Genomic DNA, 23244 nt, shown 5'->3' with positions numbered 1-23244 from the left:
AGAAGCATTCAGTTTTCAGCTGCTGTGACTCACCTGTTTTTCACTTGGTCCAGAGGCAGAACTTGTGTCTCCTGTGTTTACTTATTTCATCATGACAGTGTCTGTATTCAGAATAAGGTGCAACAATTTGGCTGCATGACTCCTGTTTAAATTGATGAGGAGCTGTATGGCTTAACTCTTGCTGTTGCAATGGATACACTTCAGTGTTTTTTAAAGAGAATTGGATACAGTTTCACCTGGATAGCTGGTCCTCAGACCTAAATGCAGCTGTTACATGCTCCGAAAGATATACGCACAGTGCTGTGCAAGAGGTTCTTCTGGGGTAATCTTTCCCCACCCTGTTTAGAGATGGCTCTGACCACAGCTTTACAAATCACTTTTGTCTACTCACTTTCAAATGTCACAGCCTCCACTCAGACACAATGTTGTGTGACATTCCTAGGCACAAGATCAACAAAACTGGCTGGTATTGAAGTAACTTAATATCTTGTGTCCAAATCAAAGATTTCAAATAGAAGCCAAAGAAAGAGAAGGTTTGTGTCTTGGCGAGCTCCAAGTTAACTCTTACTCAGATGTTTTCAGGCAGCTCTAAAAGAAAGAAACCAATGTAATAATCAAGTGTACAACTGGAATCTGTTTTGCATTATGTCTGGTTTTCTTTCTTTTCTTTTCTTTTTTGTCTGTTGATCAAAATTAGACATGATTTGGGAAAATCAGTGCCTTTGAATGAACTTGGTCAGAGCATAAGCTCTGGTTATAGGGGCCAACATTGCAGATCATCATGGTCTTAACACTTACAATTTACTTTCTCTTTTTGATCTGGTTTAAAGATACAAGGAGAGAGAGAGAGAGAGCAGATATAAAATAAGATGCCTTGAAACAGAGTGGCTTGTTAAACACTTATAAAGTGAAATATTAAATGTGTCTGGCTTTTTCTTTGCTTCTTTAGCCAAAAAAAGTGTTATGATTTCAGCCCACTCTGAGTGTTTTTTTATTTAAAGGTAAAAAGTGCTATCAGTTGAACCTATTGAAGATGTAGCAGAGTGGATTAGTTATTGTAATTATGAGAAGATTTGCAGATTTCTATATGGGAAGTGAAAGTATGAGTATTTATACCTTTACAGGGAAGGGCGGGAAAGCATATCTGGGTGAGATGGTTCAAAAAAAAATGATTTGTGCTAAGTCTTGAAAACAACAGCAGCAGCAAATACCATAAAAAAAAACCAAACAAGCAATGACATATTTATTAACATGACACATAGCATAGATTGTTGCTTTCTATAAAGCAAATATGGTAAAGCTGTTACCTATGCTTGAGCATTCCTTTGTCACTGATCATCTCTTTACTGAAAAGTGAGTGTCAGGTGTAGTTATGGCCCAATATGGGTGTACATTTTTTTAATGGGGGGATTTAGGGCTTCTGGGCAGGGCCATCCTTCCCATCCCAAAAATAAGCTTTGTGCCCTGTTGACATCTGAGGGGGAATCTATGGTAGAAATAGCAGGAGATGGCACCAGGAGGCAGCTAGGCTGCTGAGCTAGCCAGGGACAAAAAACAGAGACCTCTCCACCAGTCTGAGGCAGAGAGGAGTGTTACAGGATGACCTCTGGTGGCTTTGAATGAAGTAGGTCCAACTCCTCTGTGCTGGTGCTCCCATTTGACCAATGAAGGAGGCTAGGCAATACCTGGGGCTACAAAGAGACTCGGTGACCTGAGCAAGAGACATGGGGAGTCAGAGCTGCCTGGGTCATTCAGGAGAAGGGCAGGAGATGAGAGCTGCCAGAGCCAGGAGATTGATTGTGGTTCCAGGCAGAAGGCTGAAGGTAGGAGAGCAGCAAGAGGTATTTGCTAGTTGGCATCCCCAAGCCAGAGAGCTAGGGCTGAAGGCCAGTGAGCAGTAGAGGGAGATACCTGCTGGCTGTAATCTAGAAAGCCAAAGCCAAGGGCCAGAGAGAGCTGAAGTAGGGGGATCAGTGGAGGAGCTTATCTGCTGATGTTTCCAGGACTGGAGAGCTGGACCCCAACAAACTGTGAGAGGGCAAGGAGGAAGTGAGGGATGCTTCCCTGGTAAAGATGATCTCCCAGTAGAGAGGCTTTTGGGGTTCATGCAGGGAAGATCAGGATTTTAAGGACTACATGCACTGGGTGTGGATATGGACTGTGTTTGGGGACTTTGGTTATGGGCTGATTTGCAGTATGTTTTGTAATAACCTGGCTCCCAAGTGATGTATTATTCAAGCAAGAGAGCCTGTGTACAGTCTTTAGTTATCTGATTTGGGAACCGGAGGCAGGCATGCTCTGAGCAGGGGGTGCTTCCAGGAGAGGCAGCCTTATGACAAGGGGGTAGTAACAAACAATTCCTACCAAACAGTGCAGTAATTGGGTGTGGAGGACACAAAGGCACCTGTGATGCCCTCACTGCCAAAGTGAGTCAGACGGGAGGGCAGGGATACCAACACCGCCATCCCCACACCAAAAGACACAGGCCCTGTCCTCCATCTCTCCCTGGCCTAAGGGAGATGGATCTCCACAGAAATTAAGTGGGGAGGGAAGGAAGTGCCCAGGTAGCTCGCTCTCACACCCAGGTAGCTGCACCTCTACGAGTCCACCCTTGAACTCCAGGGAAGATTTGAGTACCAGACCAGTTTGGGAGGGGAAGGGGGGAAATGCATGTCAGATTTTTGTAGTATGATCAGTTTTAATTTTAGAAACCTAAAAAGGAATGAAAACTGATGAACCAATTATTTCACTCATAATCATAGAAATGTAGGACTGGAAGGGACCTTGATAGCTCATCTAGTCCTGTCCCCCGCGCTGAGGCAGAACTAACAACATCAGGCACCCACAAAATGATGCCATTTGCCAACGATCTATCCAGTGTAACAAGCAAGGGTTAGATGGAAAAGGAGCAGAGAAGGGCAACAAAAATTATTAGGGGTATGGAACAGCTTCTGTATGAGGAGAGATTAAAAACGTCTGGGACTGTTCATCTTACAAAAGAGATGACGGATGGGGGATATGAATTAATAGGCAGCAGGTTTAAAACAAGGGGAAAGAAGTTGTTGCTTCACACATTGCACAGACAACCTGTGCAACTCATTCCCAGGAAATGTTGTAAAAGCCCAGAGTAAAACTGAGTTAAAGGAATTAGATAAATTCGAGGATAGGCCCATCAATGGCTATTAACCAAGATGGTCAGGGATGCAACCCCATGATCCAAATGTCCCCAAGCCTCTGACTGCCAAATGCTGGGACTGGATGACGGTGATGGATCATTCAAAATTGCCCCGTTCTGTTCATTCCCTCTGAAGCATATGACACTGACCACTGTCAGAAGGCAGAATGCTGGGATAGACTATTGATCTGACCCAATATGGCAATCCTTATGTTCTAAGATTTATTTTTTATTTCACCTTAATTTGGGACTTAATCTACATTGGGATCTAATCTACACTGAGAAGCAGTGCAATAGCCCCAGCGCTAGTTAGCCATCCCGCCTTTCCAACTGCCCTAACGTGGTGGGGCGGAAAGTCACAATGCTCTAGTGTTGGTATTGGGTGGCATACACATGTGAGGGCCAGGCTTGTGCTGCATACAGTCATAATGCTACTGATAAGGGCTAGCTTCTGTGCATGAATGGTAGGGCTGTTCTATCCGTATTCAGTGCTGCTCACATGATACTACAACGAACATAAACACTTCCAACTGTTTATTGATATGCAAGGATTTCAGAACAGTTGATCACATTTTGCCCACAGCTTCTAATTTTACTTAAAAATTCAAAAAGAAATGAATTGCAGTGAGTAGCTGAGCTGTAATGCTGGTTAGAGCTGGATGGAAAGGCCTGCTGAGCTTATTCAATATGAAAAGAAGTACTTCCATAAGATCCTTAATTGAAGCTGACAGTAAACAAGAGCTGTTCTGGGAAACGTCAAAGACATGGAAATAAAGTGTAAAAAAAGGAAAGCGTATAGCTAAACACAACAGACACAAACCTAGTAAGCCAAATTCATACCTTGTGTAACTCTACTGAACTCACTGGAGTCAGGCCAGGGATGTATTTGGCTTCCTGTTCCTAAAATGTAAGAGCACCAAGGAATCATAGAAGCAGCAGAGTCAATGAGCCCAATGTTCTTACTCTTTTGTTATTCTTCAGACTCCTATATGTTCTCTGTGCTATCTATATAATGAGATTTGGGGGTATCTCACAGTGAATTCAATCCTTGAACATCTATCAGGCTGAGTTTGGTCCCTAGTCTCTGAATCACTGTTAGAGAGCTTTGGTTACAAGAGGAAGACCCTAAGTAGCTGTTGTAGTGACTACTTTTTGGTAGGTTTCAGAGTAACAGCCGTGTTAGTCTGTATTCGCAAAAAGAAAAGGAGGACTTGTGGCACCTTAGAGACTAACCAATTTATTAGAGCATAAGCTTTCGTGAGCTACAGCTCACTTGCTGTAGCTCACGAAAGCTTATGCTCTAATAAATTGGTTAGTCTCTAAGGTGCCACAAGTCCTCCTTTTCTTTTTACTTTTTGGTAGACCTTTAGTTGCAGGATTCTTCTACATGTTTGTCCTTGCGGCACTCTGCAGGAAAGACTCCTTAACTTGAAAAATGTGAAACTGATTGTAGTGCTCACTGGAGACCCAAATGAATTATATTAGAAATAATTCCTCTCACCCCCATATTTCTTATGGAATTAATGATTGACCTTGACTTCATCTCAGATTTTGAACACTCTCACATGATTGTTAATCACCTGGAAATGCTGTGGGCCTTAACAGTTATTGTTGTACAGTAAGCCCTGTTTCATTTGAAATCTTTTCTATTATCATAATTTTTAGTTTATAAATCACGCCCTCTTGAATTTGTGTGCTTTGGAAGTGCAAAGACTTTGGATTAAATTGATTTAATTAAAGACATTCAGGATTTCTTCAACAGTACTTGTGTTTCCTGAGTAAAATCTTTGGAAGTTGACCTCATCTATCTAGGGGTGGCTGTTTACTGCACTGCCTCAGGAGCATTCTCCTATTTTCTAAAGTAGGTTGACCAGCTCTGGATACAGTGCACTAGATGAGGTAAAATAGTATCCCTGCCTTCTGCTGCAATAATATCACCTCTTTTTGAATGCAGTTGTGTTTTATCTGCCACATCAGCACTGCATTTCGATTTTATTCTTCACTGAAGATGTACACTGGGATAAAGCCTGGAGGGAATTTCTGCACTAGGAAATATGTAGCTTTACCCTTTGGTAGAGGATTTCTTCATTTGATTCCTTGCTTCAGACTCCTCACTTAAAGTTTATGCACAATGAAGTGAATGCCATCTATTAGCCTATTTATGTAAACAATGCAAGTACTACTGTACTAATTTCCATTGTTTCTTGTGTTTTGCAGCTGCCTTTAGTTTGATATTAACTTTTGACTTGAAGATCTTGCTTAGAGTTCTTTCATTCAGCTCATTAATGAATAATAAAAAGCTGGGTTCAGAACCCTGACCCCAGCAAATATTGTCATTCTTTTCCATCTTTAAGAGGTTACATTTATATATAGTTACATTTTATTTCCTGTCTCTTCAAAAATGGTCCCTACAGTAAATCAACTGCCTTTATAGTTAATGACAGGTTTCAGAGTAACAGCCGTGTTAGTCTGTATTCGCAAAAAGAAAAGGAGTACTTGTGGCACCTTAGAGACTAACCAATTTATCTGAGCATAAGCTTTCGTGAGCTTTGGTGTATATAAATCTCCTCACTGTATTTTCCACTGAATGCATCCGATGAAGTGAGCTGTAGTTCATGAAAGCTTATGCTCAAATAAATTGGTTAGTCTCTAAGGTGCCACAAGTACTCCTTTTCTTTTTATAGTTAATGACTCCACACATTAGACACTAACCTCTGGTATGCAACTTCAATTACTTCAGTTTTTTAAAATGTGCCCAAAAGGAGCTCTGGTGCATCTACAAAATGTAAATAAAACATATGCAATTTTTTTTCTGAAACCCAGCCAAGCTGGGATTTTCCCAGCACCCAATACAACTTGTTCAGCCCACTTTCCAAGGCAGAAGTCTTGGAGAAATGATGAGCTTTGCAGAATGACTAAAGGTCAATAAATTTGGACTCTGATGGGCCAGTAGGAGAAGCAGGCTCCTGAGTTGTGAAGCCTTGAGTAAAAGTGCCCAATTCAACTGGTATAGGCCTCTAGGAGTCATGTGAGATACTTCTCCTGCACTCCAACTCACCATATCCTAAAGGGTGATGGGTCAGTGTCTTAGAAAGACCTCTCTCCCTACATGGAGGCAGCACCCTCCTCTAATCCCCTCCTTAACGTCCCAAGAGTATAACTCAACTATGGATTATCATTTCCACTGGGTTGGATAAGTCTCAAACTCCCTGCCATAGGCTCCAGGGTCTTAGAAGGGGACAACAGGAAAAACTAAAACTCCTAAATGCCCTTCACCCTCATGGAGTTAAAGCAAAACACTATCCTCTGCACAGCCCACCTGATCTCTCTCCTACATTGAGCTAGAAAGGAACTGAACCCTCAAACTACCACTGAGATCAATTCTTTAAAAGGGGGCAACAAAATAACCAAACAAACTTCCTCAGCTAGATGTACACCTGCGCAACACACCTTTCCCTCCTCACCCCAATGACATAACCCTCTTCCTCATCCCTATCAACCCTTCATCCAATGCTTTCCCTCCACCAGCTTACCTCACATAAAAAGGAATTACTTTCTGAAAGGCATACAAAGATGTATACTGAGGGTATGTCTACATTGCAGTTAGACACCCACAAGTGGCCCGTGCCTGCTGACTCAGGCTCGGGCTAAGGGGCTGTTTAATTGCAGTGTAGACATTCGGTCTTAGGCTGGAGCCAGAGCTCTAGGACCATCCTATGCTGCTGGGAGTGCTTCTGGGTCTGCAGCTGCTCCTGGAGTCCTTGGGAATTAAGTTCCCTTTTTGATCTGTGCTGAACTAGAATATAGTAAACTTTCTCTCCAGGTGGATCTTTCTATAGTTATCCCTGCCCATGTGGCGTGCAAACTGGATAATTGCAATGTGCAATGTAAGATGGTACACATGAGGACCTCTCAGACCCTTCAGCTAGTGCAGAAAATGGCTTCACACTTATTTGGTGAGGGAGTTAGCCAGAGGGGATATACAGTGTTTGCTCTCCAGAGGTTACATTGACTTCCTATTTACTACCATTGCAATTGAAGGCATTGATGTTGATCAATATAGTTTGCACCCTTGACTACTTGAGAGACCTCCTCCATCCTTGTGCACCTCTGTGACATGTAATATGCATTTATGCTGACAATCCCTAGATCTAACTATCTGGGTATCATAGGCAAGGCATTCTCCATGTAAGGGAGGTCTAGAAGTCACTCCCCATATTGATCAGTCATAACCTGAGCCCACTGATCTTCAGGGCATGGAGTAAGGCTCGTCTATTCATGCGGCTTTCACATTGGGAAAAGTGGGGGAGCTTGGGGTGTGAATGGATGAATAAGTACATAAAAAGAAATTGCGAGGCAGCCCAATAAAGACATCTGCTCAATGTGCGGCAGCAGGGCAAAGCCAAGTAAAATACTAGGCTTTATTGAGCAGAGAATAAAGATTAATATGAAGACCATTACAATCACTTGATGGTATGTTTTTATCCTTGAATGCTGTATTCAGCTGTAAGCTCCTCATCTTATTAAAAAAAAAAAAAGATAACACAGAAGTGAAGAAAGACAGAAGAATAATTGGAGACATGGGTGCAGAAGAGTAGAAGCAATCCATATTAAGATTAAAAACACTGAGCCAAATTCTGCTCTCCTACATTAGTGTGTATCTGGAGTGACTCCATGAAAGTGCTTTTAATTTGGAAAGAAGAGCAAGAGTATATAATTATGATATTAAAAATATTGGATGGCTTAGTAAATTCAGTTTTCCTTTCCCATGATACAAGAACAAGGAGACATACCAATTAAAAAGACAATACATTTGAAACAAAGTAAAGGAAACACTTTCATGCAACATATTGACACTGAACTGGGAGGAGTGGTAGATACGCTGGAGGGTAGGGATAGGATACAGAGGGACCTAGACAAATTGGAAGATTGGGCCAAAAGAAATCTGATGAGGTTCGACAAGGACAAGTGCAGAGTCCTGCACTTAGGATGGAAGAATCCAATGCACCGCTACAGACTAGGGACCGAATGGCTAGGCAGCAGTTCTGCAGAGAAGGACCTAGGGGTGACAGTGGACGAGAAGCTGGATATGAGTCAACAGTGTGCCCTTGTAGCCAAGAAGGCCAATGGCATTTTGGGGTGTATAAGTAGGGGCATTGCCAGCAGATCGAGGGACGTGATCGTTCCCCTCTATTCGACATTGGTGAGGCCTCATCTGGAGTACTGTGTCCAGTTTTGGGCCCCACACTACAAGAAGGATGTGGAGAAATTGGAGAGAGTCCATCGAAGGGCAACAAAAATGATTAGGGGACTGGAACACATGAGTTATGAGGAGAGGCTGAGGGAACTGGGATTGTTTAGTCTACGGAAGAGAAGAATTAGGGGGGGTTTGATAGCTGCTTTTAACTACCTGAAAGGTGGACCCAAAGAGGATGGATCTAGACTATTCTCAGTGATAGCAGATGACAGGACAAGGAGTAATGGTCTCACGTTGCAGTGGGGGAGGTTTAGGTTGGATATTAGGAAAAACTTCTTCACAAGGAGGGTGGTGAAACACTGGAATGCGTTACCTAGGGAGGTGGTGGAATCCCCTTCCTTAGAAGTTTTTAAGGTCAGGCTTGACAAAGCCCTGGCTGGGATGATTTAGTTGGAATTGGTCCTGTTCTGGGTAGGGGGTTGAATTAGATGGCCTCCAGAGGTCCCTTCCAACTCTGTTATTCTATGATTCTACGATTCTGTGATTCTATATAATTCACCTGTGGCACTCAGAGTAAGATGGCTGATGGAGGGGATTTTGCATCTTTCCCTGAAGCACCTAGTCACTGTTGAAAACAGAATAATGAACTAGACGGGCCATTGATCTCTTCTAGTATGTTGATTCTTATATTCCAATGTTATTAGGTGCACCAGAAATCAAGCAGAGTTACAGAAAAATTATTGCATGTATATGTGATTTTTGGCACTATAAAAAGCCCCATAGATAACCCTGCTCAAAAAGAAGAAGAAAGATAAGTCCATTATACTTTTTTGAGCAGCTAGATATTAAATCACAGAGACTTCCCTGTCAACATATTTCAGCTCATTTCCAAGTCTGTTATCTCCTGCATTGGCCTTTGTTTTCTTTTATAGGTCAGAATTTTAAAGCTGAGAAAATAAGAAACAAAGCAAAAAAAAATTTCAGAGGCAGAAACAATGCCACAACTATTATACAGAAAATCAGTGGTATTATATAAACTGAACTGTAGTCATTTTAAGGCATTTAACAATGACTTTAGAGGTTGGGGGAGGAAAAAGTTGTAGAATTCACACTACAGGAAGACTTGAATCCATTTATCTACAATATGGAGACAGGATGAGCTGTGTATTTGAAAGTTTCCCCACACTGCTCCATAAGTATGACTGGGCTTGGTAGAATTCGATTTTTATTTTTTTATAATTTCAACAGATAATATGAATGTTTAATTTTTAAGAATTTTATTTTTTATTGATTTTAAGATTTCGTAATCGTGAAAAAATTATGGGGGGTCAGACTATAGTGGGGATTAGACAGTGATTATTTAATGACAGTAAACATTGAGATTAAAAACATTAAAGCTTTATAACCATCAAAACACAAATTGTCATTATCACATGTCAAGATATACAAAACATCCTTAAATCAAACTCTGTTCGTTCTCAAGCAGTATTTTTCTTGCTTTGCCTATCTATACATTTCTGTTGTTATTGATGGGAATATTTTTTGTTGGTTTGTGTGTGTACGGCGAATCCTATGTTTACCGACATTTACTGATAAAAATCTAATCCTTCCAAGTCTAATCCTTCCGTGTGCTTAGCTGTATTTAGGGTAGACTGCCCCTAAGGGCTGATAGGAGAGAACAAGTTTTATGCTTCTTCCATCCTTGTCCACTCCACTGAGACTACCAGCGAGCGTACCAGCCACAGTTATTGGGTTTTGTAATGTGGATGCCTTTTCAGGAGGAAATGGACTGAGGTCAACCAACTTCTTTCACATAGGCCAAACTCTATCTAATGGTATAATGGGAATATATAGACCCCAGCACGATGAAAGCAAAAAAGGGGCTAATACAGACACAACGAGAGGCAGGAAGTGAAGCAGCTTGAGTTGCAGCTGTTTTTGAAAAAGACAAAGTGATGCTTGTGGTGAAGGAAGCTGTCCTTGAGGGACATGCTGATCTAGCTGTGACCATCTCGGCTGGAAGAGGTTGGTACACACAACAGAAGATAAAAAGAAAGAAACCCACACTGGCCATCCTTAACCAGAAAGGCTGACGTGTGTTGTCTTGAGGGAAATGACTGCTGGTTTAGATGGCCACCTGCCATACCAGAAGAGGACTAGTGTTTGTTTTCTACTAGAACTTCCTGTAGAAAAAGGGAACCATGGAGGAGATTTTGCAACTCTTGGTGCAACAGCAGGCAGCAGCTCAAGAGAAGTGTGGTGCAAGGAGCAGCAAAACCAGACACACAGCATTATGCTCCAGATGTCGCAGGCACAGCCAAACAGCAGGAGATGCAGACAGCAGCATAACAGGAGCACAAAGGTGATTGACCTGGTAATTGCCCCCAACAACAACTGGAAAAGATAACCCAAGCCATAGGGCTGAACCTAATTCACCAGTAGAGGCTGAAAATTACCAGTGAAATATTTACTCCTAGGCCCCTTTTAAACCAAGATGAAACCAAAGGATGGCCCAAAGGTCCTCCTGGAACTGTTCAAACTTGTAATCATTATACCAGTGGGCTACTTGGCTGGCACTGGTCTTACCAGATGAAGAGCAAACTGCTTGTAGTGGCACGGTCAGACAGATGGCCTGGGCTTACTACCAGGTGAAGACAGCTATCTTGGGTAGTTTGAAAATAAATGGGGAGAAGAATTGCTGCTAGTCCTGTGAAGAGAGGTGAGGGTCCTTTTGGGAACAAGACTTGGAGTTCCAGCATAAAGACTCAGGAATTTTTGCTATGGGAAGCGAAAACCAGAAATCAGCTTAGCAACACAGGTGGCAACCTGGTTAGCATCAACCTTCTAAGGTCTGGGAAAATGAGTGAAGGCTTACTGATCTCCCCATGTTACTACAAACCTTAGCTGAAAACCAAAGCAGCCTTTCATTAAGGGAAAGAGGATGTAGGAGATTTGAATGAGCAACAAAAACAAGCCTTCCACTTGATAACAGAATTGGTCCAATCAGGACAGACTAATCTAATGTTCGACTGTGAATTTTACCAGCTCCAAACTAATATTAAACACACAGTAGCTTTCTAGCATGCCTCTGGGTCGTTTAATGATATTACATTTTTCTGAGCCTCAGGAATGTGGTGGGTATTTTTTAAATGAGTTGGTAAATGAGCCTGTCTACTTTTTGCTATTCTTCATCCCCAATTCCCTCAACAGTTTAGGCTCCACAATCCTTCAACAGAACAGCAAAGACTCTATGTTGTCATTATTGAAATAGATGGAATTCCACAGCAACCCTCTTTATGTACAGTAGAACTTTATAATTACAAACCCCAGAGTTCTGGACTGACTGGTCAATGACACCTCATTTGGAACTGGAAGTATGCAATCAGACTGCAGCAGAGACCAAAAAAAAAAAGAAAATACAGTATTGTGTTAAAAGTAAACTACTAAAAATATAAAGAAAGTTTAAAAAAATTGACAAGAAAAGGAAACTGTTTCTGTGCTTGTTTCGTTTAAATTAAGATGGTTAAAAGCAGCAATTTTCTTCTGCATAGTAAAGTTTCAAAGCTATATTAAGTCAGTGCTCAGTTGTAAACTTTTGAAAGAACAACTATAACATTTTGTTCAGAGTTACAACTTTTCAGAGTTACAACCTCCCTTCCCAAGGTGTTCGTAACTCTGAGGTTCTACTGTAATGAGAATAGGGAAGTGGACCGCTAACAACTTTGTGTGTTGTTTGTTCCATGTGCTTTAGCAAATTTAAGCTCCTCTAATCTCATAATACAGTTTTGTCCTGTGTACACTTGTTAATCCCTCGTCTTCTTCGGAGCTGCCAGGGTTTAATCAGTCAGAGCAGTGGCAGGTCAAAGTGTAAAAATGTCATGTGTTGCTGGAGTTCTGGGGCAGAAGGATGTCACAGTTTCCCTTCTCTGCTACTGAAAGGCAAGAAGCACTCTAAAAAGAAGCTAAAAGATAGAATTTGGGAGTGATGTGTTTATGCAGTCACATGCTTGTATATACTGCCTGGCTACATTGTAATATTACTTTTATCGTCAGCACGCTTCCAAACCTTTAGTAACCCTCAGTACCATGAGCTTGGTATTATGCCATTTCAAAGACTGGGAAGCTGGAGCCAGAGAGGTTAAGTGATTTGCCCAAGGCACAAAGGTAGTCAATTTCAGAACCATGCGGCTCTGTATGTATTTAAAGAATTATATTGTTCTGGCTTCTGCCTTTGAGTACCAGTTAAGAAAAATGGTCAGAATGTGGTGTCATAGTGGAGGAAGGAGGGAGCTGCTGGAAGCTGCATATGCTAGTATTTTTAGTTCTGTGTTACTTGGGCATCTGGTCCTTCAGGGTAAAATGCACACACACACAAAAATGATCCGTCATGTGAATAGCAACCTATAATTCCATCAAATCCTAATGAATATTTAGTATGAGTGGAAGTGGTTTTATGGAGTAGGAATATTCCATATAAGGAATAGACCATGTTTATCCAAATACTGTAAAAGCACCATTATTTACAATTCCTGGAGACCAAAATAGCTAACCATGTTAATCAACTCAGGAGCTCTCATCCTATTAGGCCAGAATAAACACACACTCTAAATTTGTGGTGATCTTGCTAGTAGCATAGACAGAGAGGTGATGCTACCCCAGCATCATTCTTGATAATACCTGGCCCATTTGTACTTTCAGAATGTCCTATTACATTGAGGGCAATTTGTGTGGTCACATGACTTTAGTGGAAAATTGAGGAAAACATGAAGCCAGTGTTGTGTAAGATCAGCAACACCTCCAAAGATGGCAAACTGCTGGCCATTTTCAAACTCTCAGTAGTCTGGAAGGTGCTCAGAATGCCATCACTCAGCATGAATGACCCTGCAAAATACTCCAGTCTACATTACTTAGATGAGGTTATTGAGGAGGTTGTAGCAAAGCAATTCCAAGAATACCCGCCCTTCACCAACATCTTTGGTTGCTAATATATCGTATTTGTGTATCTTAGGGTGTTTTGAACTGCTGCACATCACTGTAGTCTCTGAAAGCCTTCCTCCCAAAAGGAATTGGCAATAGTGAAGTTCCTGGTGGATTTTGTGGAATCTCTGGCTCTTCTCTATTTTTTGTGTTATTGAAAACTCTGTTGGAGGGGGGACTTTTATGGGGTGTTGATATGATTGTCATTCTGGTTATGGTTATGGTTGAACAACTTTATCAGTGGAAGGCTTTCAAGCATTTTTAAAAGGTAGTCAGACTCTGAATTCATCTTCTCTCCTCTGGAAGTTCTTTCCGTAGATAGACTTCCAATTTTTAAAAAGGGCTCCAGAGGTGACCCTGGCAACTACAGGCTAGTAAGCCTCACTTCAGTACCAGGCACATTGGATGAAACTATTGTAAAGAACAAAATTGTCAGACGCATAGATGAACATAATTTGTTGAGAAATAGTCAACATGGTTTTAATAAAGGGAAATCATGCCTCACCAATCTACTAGAATTCTTTGAGCGGGTCAACAAGCATGTGGACAAAGGAGATCCAGTGGATATAGCGTATTTAGATTTTCAAAAAGCCTTTGACGAGGTCCCTCACCAAAGGCTCTTTAGCAAAATAGGTCATGGGATAAGAGGGAAGGTTCTCTCATAGATTGGAAACTGGTTAAAAGATAGGAAACAAAGGGTAGGAATAAATGGTCAGTTTTCAGAATGGAGAGGGGTAAATAGTGGTGTCCCTCAGGGATCTGTACTGGACCCAGTCCTACTTAACATATTCATAAACAATCTGGAAAAAGGGGTACACAGTGAGGTGGCAAAATTTGCAGATGATACAAAACTACTCAAGATAGTTAAGTCCCAGGCAGACTGCGAAGAGCTACAAAAGGGTCTCACAAAACTGGGTGACTCGGCAACAAAATGGCAGATGAAATTTAATGTTGATAAATGCAAAGTAATGCACATTGGAAAACACAATCCTAACTATACATATACAATGATGAGGTCTAAATTAGCTGTTACCACTCAAGAAAGAGATCTTGGAGTCATTGTGGATAGTTTTCTGAAATCATCCACTCAATGTGCAGCGGCAGTAAAAAAAGCAAACAGAGTGTTGGGAATCATCAAGAAAGGGATAGATAATAGGACAGAAAATATCATATTGCCTCCATGGTACACTCACGTCTTGAATACTGCGTGCAGATGTGATCGTCCCATCTCAAAAAAGATATATTGGAATTGGAAAATGTTCAGAAAAGGGCAACAAAAATTATTAGGTGTATAGAATGGTTCTGTATGAGGAGACTGGGACTTTCCAGCTTGGAAAAGACTTGACTAAGTGGGGATATGATAGAGGTCTGTAAAATCATGAGTGGTATAGAGAAAGTAAATAAGGAAGTGTTATTTACTCCTTCTCATAATACAAGAACAAGGGGCCACCAAATGAAATTAATAGGTAGCAGGTTTAAAACAAACACAAGAAAATATTTTTTCATGCAATGCACTGTGAACCTCTGGAATTCCTTGCCAGAGGGTTTTGTGAAGGCCAGTACTATAATGGGGTTCAAAAGGGAGCTAGATAGATTCATGGATGATAGGTCCATCAATGGCTATTAGCCAGAATGGGCAGGAATGGTGTCCCTAGCCTCTGTTTGCCAGAAGCTGGGATTGGGTGACAGGGCATGGATCACTTGATGATAACCTGTGTGTTCATTCCCTTTGGGCACCTGCCATTGGCCACTGTCAGAGGACAGGGCTTGATGGATCTTTGATCTGAGCCAGTATGGCCATTCTTATGTTCTTCGTTGACTGATAATATTTTATCCCTGGACTCTCATGCTTCGTTCAGTCTTTCTGGTCTCCATTGTTCCAGAGAAGTGCAACTGTCTTAGTGATTTGTAGGTTAAAATGTAATCTCCAATGTAGCTTGGATCTGAGACATTAATTGCTTTGAACGTTGAGACCAAAATCTTAAACTGGCAACAGAAGCGGGAGAAGAGTCAGTGGAGATACTGCACATAGATTTCTCCTGGATGACTGGAGCCTTAGAAGTGCCTACTGGAATAGAAGATGCTGCGTGAAACGCACACACCACTTCATATTTTTAGCTTATATGCAGCACTTCAGGTTGCCATTTTCCTGAATATAAATTAACAAACTGAAATAAAATACAGTATTTGCTAAAGAAAAGACTATGGAAAAATAAACACAAAGCAAAAGTTAAAAGGTGCAAATCTTAAGGACAATCAGAGTAACCTTTTATCTTTTGAGAAGGCTAGAGGTAATTGGCTTTGGAGGAAAGTTGCATCCATAATGTCCAACATCAAATGTTACTGAAGATCCTTAGACTTCAAAAATAAGTCAAATAGTGTCTTGATCTAGATCTAGTTTGAAGTCTGAATTCTTTGTGGAAAGTATGTCTGCTTATTTTGCCCAATAGCTTCTCCATGGATATTGGTTCTCAAATGAGAGAGAGGATTTTATGCATCAATAACTATCTTAATTTTGCCGGATCACTGCCTTTGTTCTCTCCATAGGGGCTTGAACACCAGTAGTTAATGGATATGGTTAGCTAGCATGCTGTTCTGAAACAAGCAAACACAAAGTTCAAAAGAAAGGCTAGTTGATGTCCTTCAAGAACTCATGTGGATCACTGCACCAGAACAATTCAGTTTCTTCTTTTATGAGACTAACAGCCAAATTCTGGTCCCTTTTTTGAAGTCAGGTAAAATTTGCATTGACTTCAAGAAGACCAAGTTTTGGCCCTAACTGTTTTGGCAACTGAAAAAGCAGAGATGGTCCTAAGCTGCAAAGTTCAGACCCAGATTTCTTGCAAAGTTTGGGGATGTTCAGATCCAGGGTTTTGATTCTCAACCCTTTCTTGTACAGAAGCTGTTATTAATTATTATTGTCATTATTTTACTGTCTTTTTAGCTTCAGAGTATCATAACCACTGTACACAAGAAAGACGTGGTCCCTGCCCCAAAGAGCTTATAATCTAATTTCAGACATGACAAAATAAGCAAAGATAATAACAAACAAAGAGGGGGGAAGGGAAGTAGTAGGACAAGGGATACGATCATATCAGCATGGTCACTCAATAATTGCTGTGTAGACGTTCTGGCTTGAGCGGCAGCCCAAGCTCTGGGACCTTCCCACCTCACAGGGTCCTAAGAGCCCAGATGTCTATACTGCAATTAAACAGCCCCACAGCCCAAGCCCTTTGAGCCTGAGTCAGCTGACACAGGCCACCTGCAGGTTTTTAATTGCAGTGTAGACATATCCTAAGTGTTCACATGTGCTGGGCATGGGTATACGGTGTGCACAGGCATATACCCACATCCATACTGCCCCTTTTTGGTATGCCATGGTAGTGCTACCATTTCAGAGATAGTATCCCAGAGTCCTTTGTGTCACAGGAGACACTCTGGGAATCGTCTTGCTGCGTGTTGTTGGTACTGTACACCACCTTCACACACTTAGCAATGGCAGCTCCTGGTCACCTCTCTCTTTTGTCAAACTGCGTTGAAGATGTGGCGTAGTCCATGATGATGTGGTTCTGCTCCTGCTTGCAGGACAAATGTTCATGTGATCCAGTACTGGGTACTGGACAGAATGGGTCCAGAAAAGTTTGAGACACTGAAGGTGGCTGACCCAGAAGGCCACGGGGATCTGTAAAGGAGTCTCCTGAGGCTTGTCTCCCAGATGGTGGTGGAATCTGACCACACCCAGGTACTTGCACTAGGTGGCTCCACCACAGGCCCTTGTTCCTTACTGCTCACAAGGGGCCCCTACTCCTTGCAGCCACCTTAGGTCTCTCCCTGGGAGTTTGCTGCACTCCCCCTAGGGATGGGGTGAAGATCTCCTGGATGGGATTTCACCTGTGACTCCAGAAGTCAAAATAGCAATCTCCTGCTTGGCAATCCTGCTCCATCTCATCCAGATGACTGCAGTTTCCTCCCTTTTAAAGGTCTCCTGCCTATCATATGTGCTTGACCCAGGGCCTCTCAAGCACCTTCCTCATCTGTGTGGGGTCTATACACCATCCCAGGGTCCCATGGAATACATGTGTTGAATGCTGGGATTGCAACAGTATGCCCTTGCCACTTCTGGTCCCAAAGAACCAGGCTGATGTGTTGGGACCACATTGTCTTGGAAACCTAACATGACAACTAGTGGCTGCAGAACTTCCAAATGAGGAAGCAGCCCTTCATGGAGATGTGAGAGCAGCTTCCACCAACCTCCAGAGCCGGATCACTCCTTTTTAGAAACCTATACCAGTACAGAAATGGGTGACTGGCAACATCTCACAGTACTGGTCAGTTGCTAATTAGTTAGGGTTTGGGAAGTCAACTGTCAGAGCAGTGGTGGTACAGGTTTGCCAGGCCATGGATATTGTAATTTGGTGGTTGCCATAACCAAAGTCCCTGAAATTATAGCAGGATTTCTGAGGGTGAGGTTTCTGAACTGTATGAGGGTCACTGACGCAGCACGCATCCCAATATTTTGCCCACCAAAAGGGGGCGGTGAATATGTGAACCGAAAATGTTACTATTCACTCATTCTCCGAGGCTTAGTGGACCACAGGGCTCAGTTCTTGAACATCACTGTTGAACACACTGGAAAGGTCTGGGACGCTAGGGTGCTCAGGAGGTGGGATTACCTGGTAAGGGGAAGAAAGGACTCTCTTTCTTAGAAACAACATGGTTTTGTACAGTACTTCTGTCCCCACAGGTTTTTGGGGAAACCCCGCATACCCACTCTTTAATGTGGCTCATGAAGCCATACCCCGACATCATAAACCCCCACACAAGCAACCACTCACCTCCACCCTTTTAGTGTGGCTACAATTTGTAATGGGCAGGAAGGATAGGGGTTGGGAGAGAGGGGTAGGTGTTGGGTCTTTGCACAATTAGGCACAATCTTTGCAATCAGGCATAGTACAGAAAGAGGTGTTTGTGCAAGCTTCTCCCCCTGGTCCTGTGACAAATGTTACTTCAAACATTTCAAATTTGGGTGCCTGGAGATGAACTTAGATATATATTTAGGCATGTAAATAAATGGCCTGAATTTCAAAGTGCCTAAATGTGGATTTGGGTGTATAACCTTCCTGCAAGTTTATCTGGAGAATCTTATATTTATTAGGTAGCAGTGTCTTGTGTCCTTGGTAGCCCACCAATAATGCAATGTTCTACCTCAGACTGGATCTAGATGTGATCCAAATTTCAGGCAGAACTGTAGCAACATTTTAACCAGCCGATCAGTTCTTTCTCTGCTTGGCTGATGTTTGGATTACTGCCACTGCCATCTTCAGCTGTATGTCTGTGTTCTACGCTGTTATTCTGCATCACCACAGTCAGACTAGAGAAGCTTTCTCTCTGGATCAGGCTGCAAACTGTCTCCTGGAGTACACGGATTAAGTGCTGCAGAGGGGAAAGAATGTTAACATAGGTCACACACATGAGCCACTGCAATACGGAAGTAGATTCCCCTCTATGTTCCATTAATCAATTTTATCAGTAGGAGGGGCTGATATATCTAGCACTGTCATTCCACAAGGAAATGAAATTCAGCAGCGTACTGAAAATAGCAGAATCCAGGAGTCCGAGCGCACAGCAGATCACCAGCCATAAGAAAGATCAGTGTAACTTTTTAGTGGTGCCATTAAAGCAGTTTCAGCCTTATATTTCTGCTGCTTGTGAGGAGCTGAGTGGGACATTCTGCATCCCTGTTACCAGATAGACTCATCTACCACCTGGAAAGTAGCTTTATTCTGTTAGCTCATCATGTCTACTGTATTCAGTGCTTTTCCTATCATTCTAAATATGATTGCAGTCACCTCAAAGATCTTCCATCACTTTCTGTGATGCAGAAGTAAAGAGCAAATATCCGCCTAAAGAAATTCCCAGCTTTGGAGAGAGGGAAGTGGAATCCTTCTACAAATCCTCTTTATGGTATTTTACTGTATAAATGTTCAGCCTTGGTGGTATCACAAAATCCTTGAAATTAGGGTTGGAAGATACTTTTATTATGGTAAGGTCAAATAAGCCATTTCACCCCATGGACACAGCGTGAGATTGATAGTATATTTCCTAATCTAATTTTCAGTGTCTCAGTGATGGGCTTTTTCCTCACTTGACTTGACTTGGTTGACTGATCAGCAATCTAATAGAACCCACTGTCAGGTTTTTTTTCCCTGCTGTCAACGTTATTTTTCCTTTTCCTTAATTTGAACCCATTAAATCAACCTGATCAGTCTCTTATCTTCAAACCTACCGTTCACTTAAAACAAACAGCTAAGCAAAACAATTGAACACAGATACATACATATTGAGCAGTTGCAAGTTGTGTCGGTCAGGCTATCTCCCTGCTAATAATAATGCTGCTAAAAATGACTGCTCCTGACACCCTGTGGTACAGGTGTGAGGACTCTGATGCCTAGAAATGAAATTACAAAAATAGGAAGTGATTGTTCTGACCGTTCAGTTTCATTCCTGTGGAATGTTAGAATCAGTCATGGTTGTGACACAGTATGGATAAAAATACAGTCTTCAGAAAGATTTGTTTTCTTCCATTCCATAAGGGGAAAACTATGTCTTTTTTGTGTATACACCCAAATTATAAATAACACTTGCCTTTCACCTCCCTGGGCTGCCAATCATTATCCATGGTTTTCATTCAATGTCTGTTTACCTGCAGTAGCTATTATTTAGCCAGCAGCTAGGAAAACACAGAAGGCTCTGGAGAAAGGGACTCAAATTAACATGTGTACTGGCCTTGAAAACAGTGACAGTAGACACAGAAATATGAATAATTTGATTTATTTTTCTAATTCAGCCTGCTAATGCCTTGTATGTCTAAAAATATGTTTATTTTATAATGGCAACAGAAATTTGATGTATTTTTGGAAATTTGATGTATTTTTAGCAAAAAAGGCTATTGTTCATACATTTATGAACATTTATGATTAATTACAATCTGACAGAGATGGATCAGTCAAAAGGAAAAAAAAACCCTTCTGATGAATGTGCGGTGGTTTGAGTTGCTCCCACTACATTCAATGAGGGATTGGGTCCAGGGATAAGGGCAGTAGGAAGATAGGTCAAAACTCTTTCTTGGAATGAATTCTATCCTTTTCATATCCCTGCTAATGGAAACCCTCATTGATTATCCCCTTGCAACATGCAATTTTTGTTAGGACAGCACAGAGAGCTCATGTATATAGAATTGGAGAGGAGACTGGCAAAGATCTGAAGTGGGCAGCAGTGAGCAGCTAGGCAGGTGGGAATAGGGAGTAAAACAGTAGGGCAATGGCATGAACTAAGGCTCCGCTATAGTCTGTGGGAGGGGAAGGAAGCTGAGAAAGGGCCCCATTTCTTCTTGAGAAAGGGGGAGGAATAACAGGTGGATGAGGAGTGTAAGGCACAATCAGGTGGAGAGATAGTAATAATACTTCCTATCTAATTCAGTCAAATGTCTAGTTTTATACCAAGAGATGGTCAGTAGACCGACTGCCATCAGTGACAACACCTGCACAGTCTGCCCTGACAGCCAAAGCAAAATCATAGAAAACCCTCCAAGTGGGCCTTTTATTTCTAAAAAACAGATTTATTTTAAATGGCAACAGAAGGCGTGGCAGGAATATACTGTAAAGATTAATGACCACCTGAAACAATTAAGTTACTCCAAACTTACATCAGTTTAGATGAGAGCAGAGTTTGGTTCATTGCCCCTTAGGACATCAACTCCACCTAGAATATCATTAATCTCTAGCAAACTTCCATTATCTTGACCGCTCCTGCAAAAGTAGACCACCCTTGGGTGGCAAAACCCCATTGACTTCAGTGAGGACAGGATTTCACCCCATCCATTTTATATATGCCTGTGTTCAAGTGTTACATTCTCTGTTCTCATGAGAATATGCTCCAGTTGTCATACTCCGTGGTGACAGAAATTTCCATTAGAGTTCCCCTTATCTACATAAGAGGAACAGGTGTGCAAACTGAAATTATTTCCTAGTGACTTGACACAACACCCCTTTATGGGGTATAGTGTACACAACAAGCAGCCAGCTGGCTCTGCTGACTAAAGTTTGGTAGGCAGGGGGCAGAGCTATAGTTCTGTCTACTCCCTACCCAGTTCACACCCAGATAAATTGTCTGGTGTGCAGTCCCTTTGTTCCCTTGAGCTCCCCAAGTTGTAATGTGGGTGGCCCTTTTCAGGTGCACAAAAGGAAAGGTGAGGGGTCAGGAATCCATATGTCCTCCTCCTACTCTGTGCACTTGCATAATGGCTAGCCACCATCTTCCTGTATATTTGTAGAGATAAAAGCATATTAAATGTATGTGGCAACAAGTTTATACTTAGTTTGATATTGGGTATTAACTTTCAATAAGTTTTATTTTTGGTACAATACTAAAATTAAAGAGTCTCTTGTATCCTTAACAAGTTAATAGTTTACACATGATTCACAAGTCACATTTTAAAACAAATTATAGGAATTCCTTTCTTCACTATCTGGAGCGTTACATGTTAGTGGACTTTACTCTTTCATCGGCTGTTATTTTAATTGTTGACCAAAAGATTACAGAAAAATATCAGCAATGTTCTTGGGACTTGCATACATGTTGCAACTAGAATAAGTATATAAATTTATGATAAGGAGGATGAAATAGATTTTATTACCATGGCACAAATTGTGGGAATGGTACATCGCTGGTGTATTGGGCGAATATAAGAGATGGACCCAGACTAAAAACCCAGAAACACCCAAACTAAAACTTCAGATTTCAATACCACCAACCTTTGGAAAATGGGGGATTGATGGAGGGAGGATATGATAGAGGTCTATGAATGGAGAAAGTGAATAAGGAAGTGTTATTTACACCTTCACATAACACAAGAACCAGGGATCACCCAATGAAATTAATAAGAAGAATGAAGTTAATAAGCAGCAGATTTAAAACAAACAAAAGGAAGTGTTTCTTCAAACAACACACAGTTAACCTGTGGAACTCATTGCCAGAATCACACACAGAATATCAGAGTTGGAAGGGACCTCATGAGGTCATCTAGTCCAACCCCCTGCTCAAAGCAGGACCAATCCCCAATTTTTGACCCAGATCCCTAAATGGCCCCCTAAAGGATTGAACTCACAGCCCTGGGTTTAGCAGGCCAATGCTCAAACCACTGAGCTGGATGCTGTGAAGGCCAAAAGCTTCAAAAAAGAATTAGATAAGTTAATGGAGGATACGTCTATCAATGGGTATTTGCCAACATCGTCAGGGATGCAACCCCATGCTCTGGGTGTCCCTACCCTCTGACTGCCAGAAGCTGGGAGTGGATAATGGGATGAATCACTCAATAATTGCCCTGCTCTATTCATTCCCTGTGAAGCACCTGGTATTGGCCACTACTGGAAGACAGGATAGTGAGCTAGATGGACCATTGGTCTGACCCAGTATGGCTGTTCTTATGTTCTTAGTAAAAGTTTGGATCCATACCCAAGCATGAACTTGCTTTTGCCAACTTTTAAGAAACTTCTTGAGCGTAGCCTTGGAGTACTGCTTCTGATTGGAGGGAATTATTGAAAATATTCCTTCAATGTTGGAAGCTATCTTGGATTCAAAATTTGACCCCCTAGAGAAAGCTACTAGGATTTTCGGATGGCAACAGAATAAATATTTGGCATGTTTCAGTTTGGAATAAGAAATAGGTTAATACTGATGTCAGGAAAAGCAGCTGAGTTTCTTCCAAGGTTAAGGGAGCCCTATGTTTCCTGACAGTAGCACCAATGACTCCAAATCAGTTGATCAAAATTCTTCTCTTAAAAGTAAATGTTCAAAATGAGTTGCAGAAATGGCATTTTTTAATTTGCTGCAAAAT

Source organism: Lepidochelys kempii, chromosome 4 (assembly GCF_965140265.1).
Source record: "Lepidochelys kempii isolate rLepKem1 chromosome 4, rLepKem1.hap2, whole genome shotgun sequence".
NCBI lineage: Eukaryota > Metazoa > Chordata > Testudines > Cheloniidae > Lepidochelys > Lepidochelys kempii.
Note: the sequence above shows the minus strand (reverse complement) of the source record.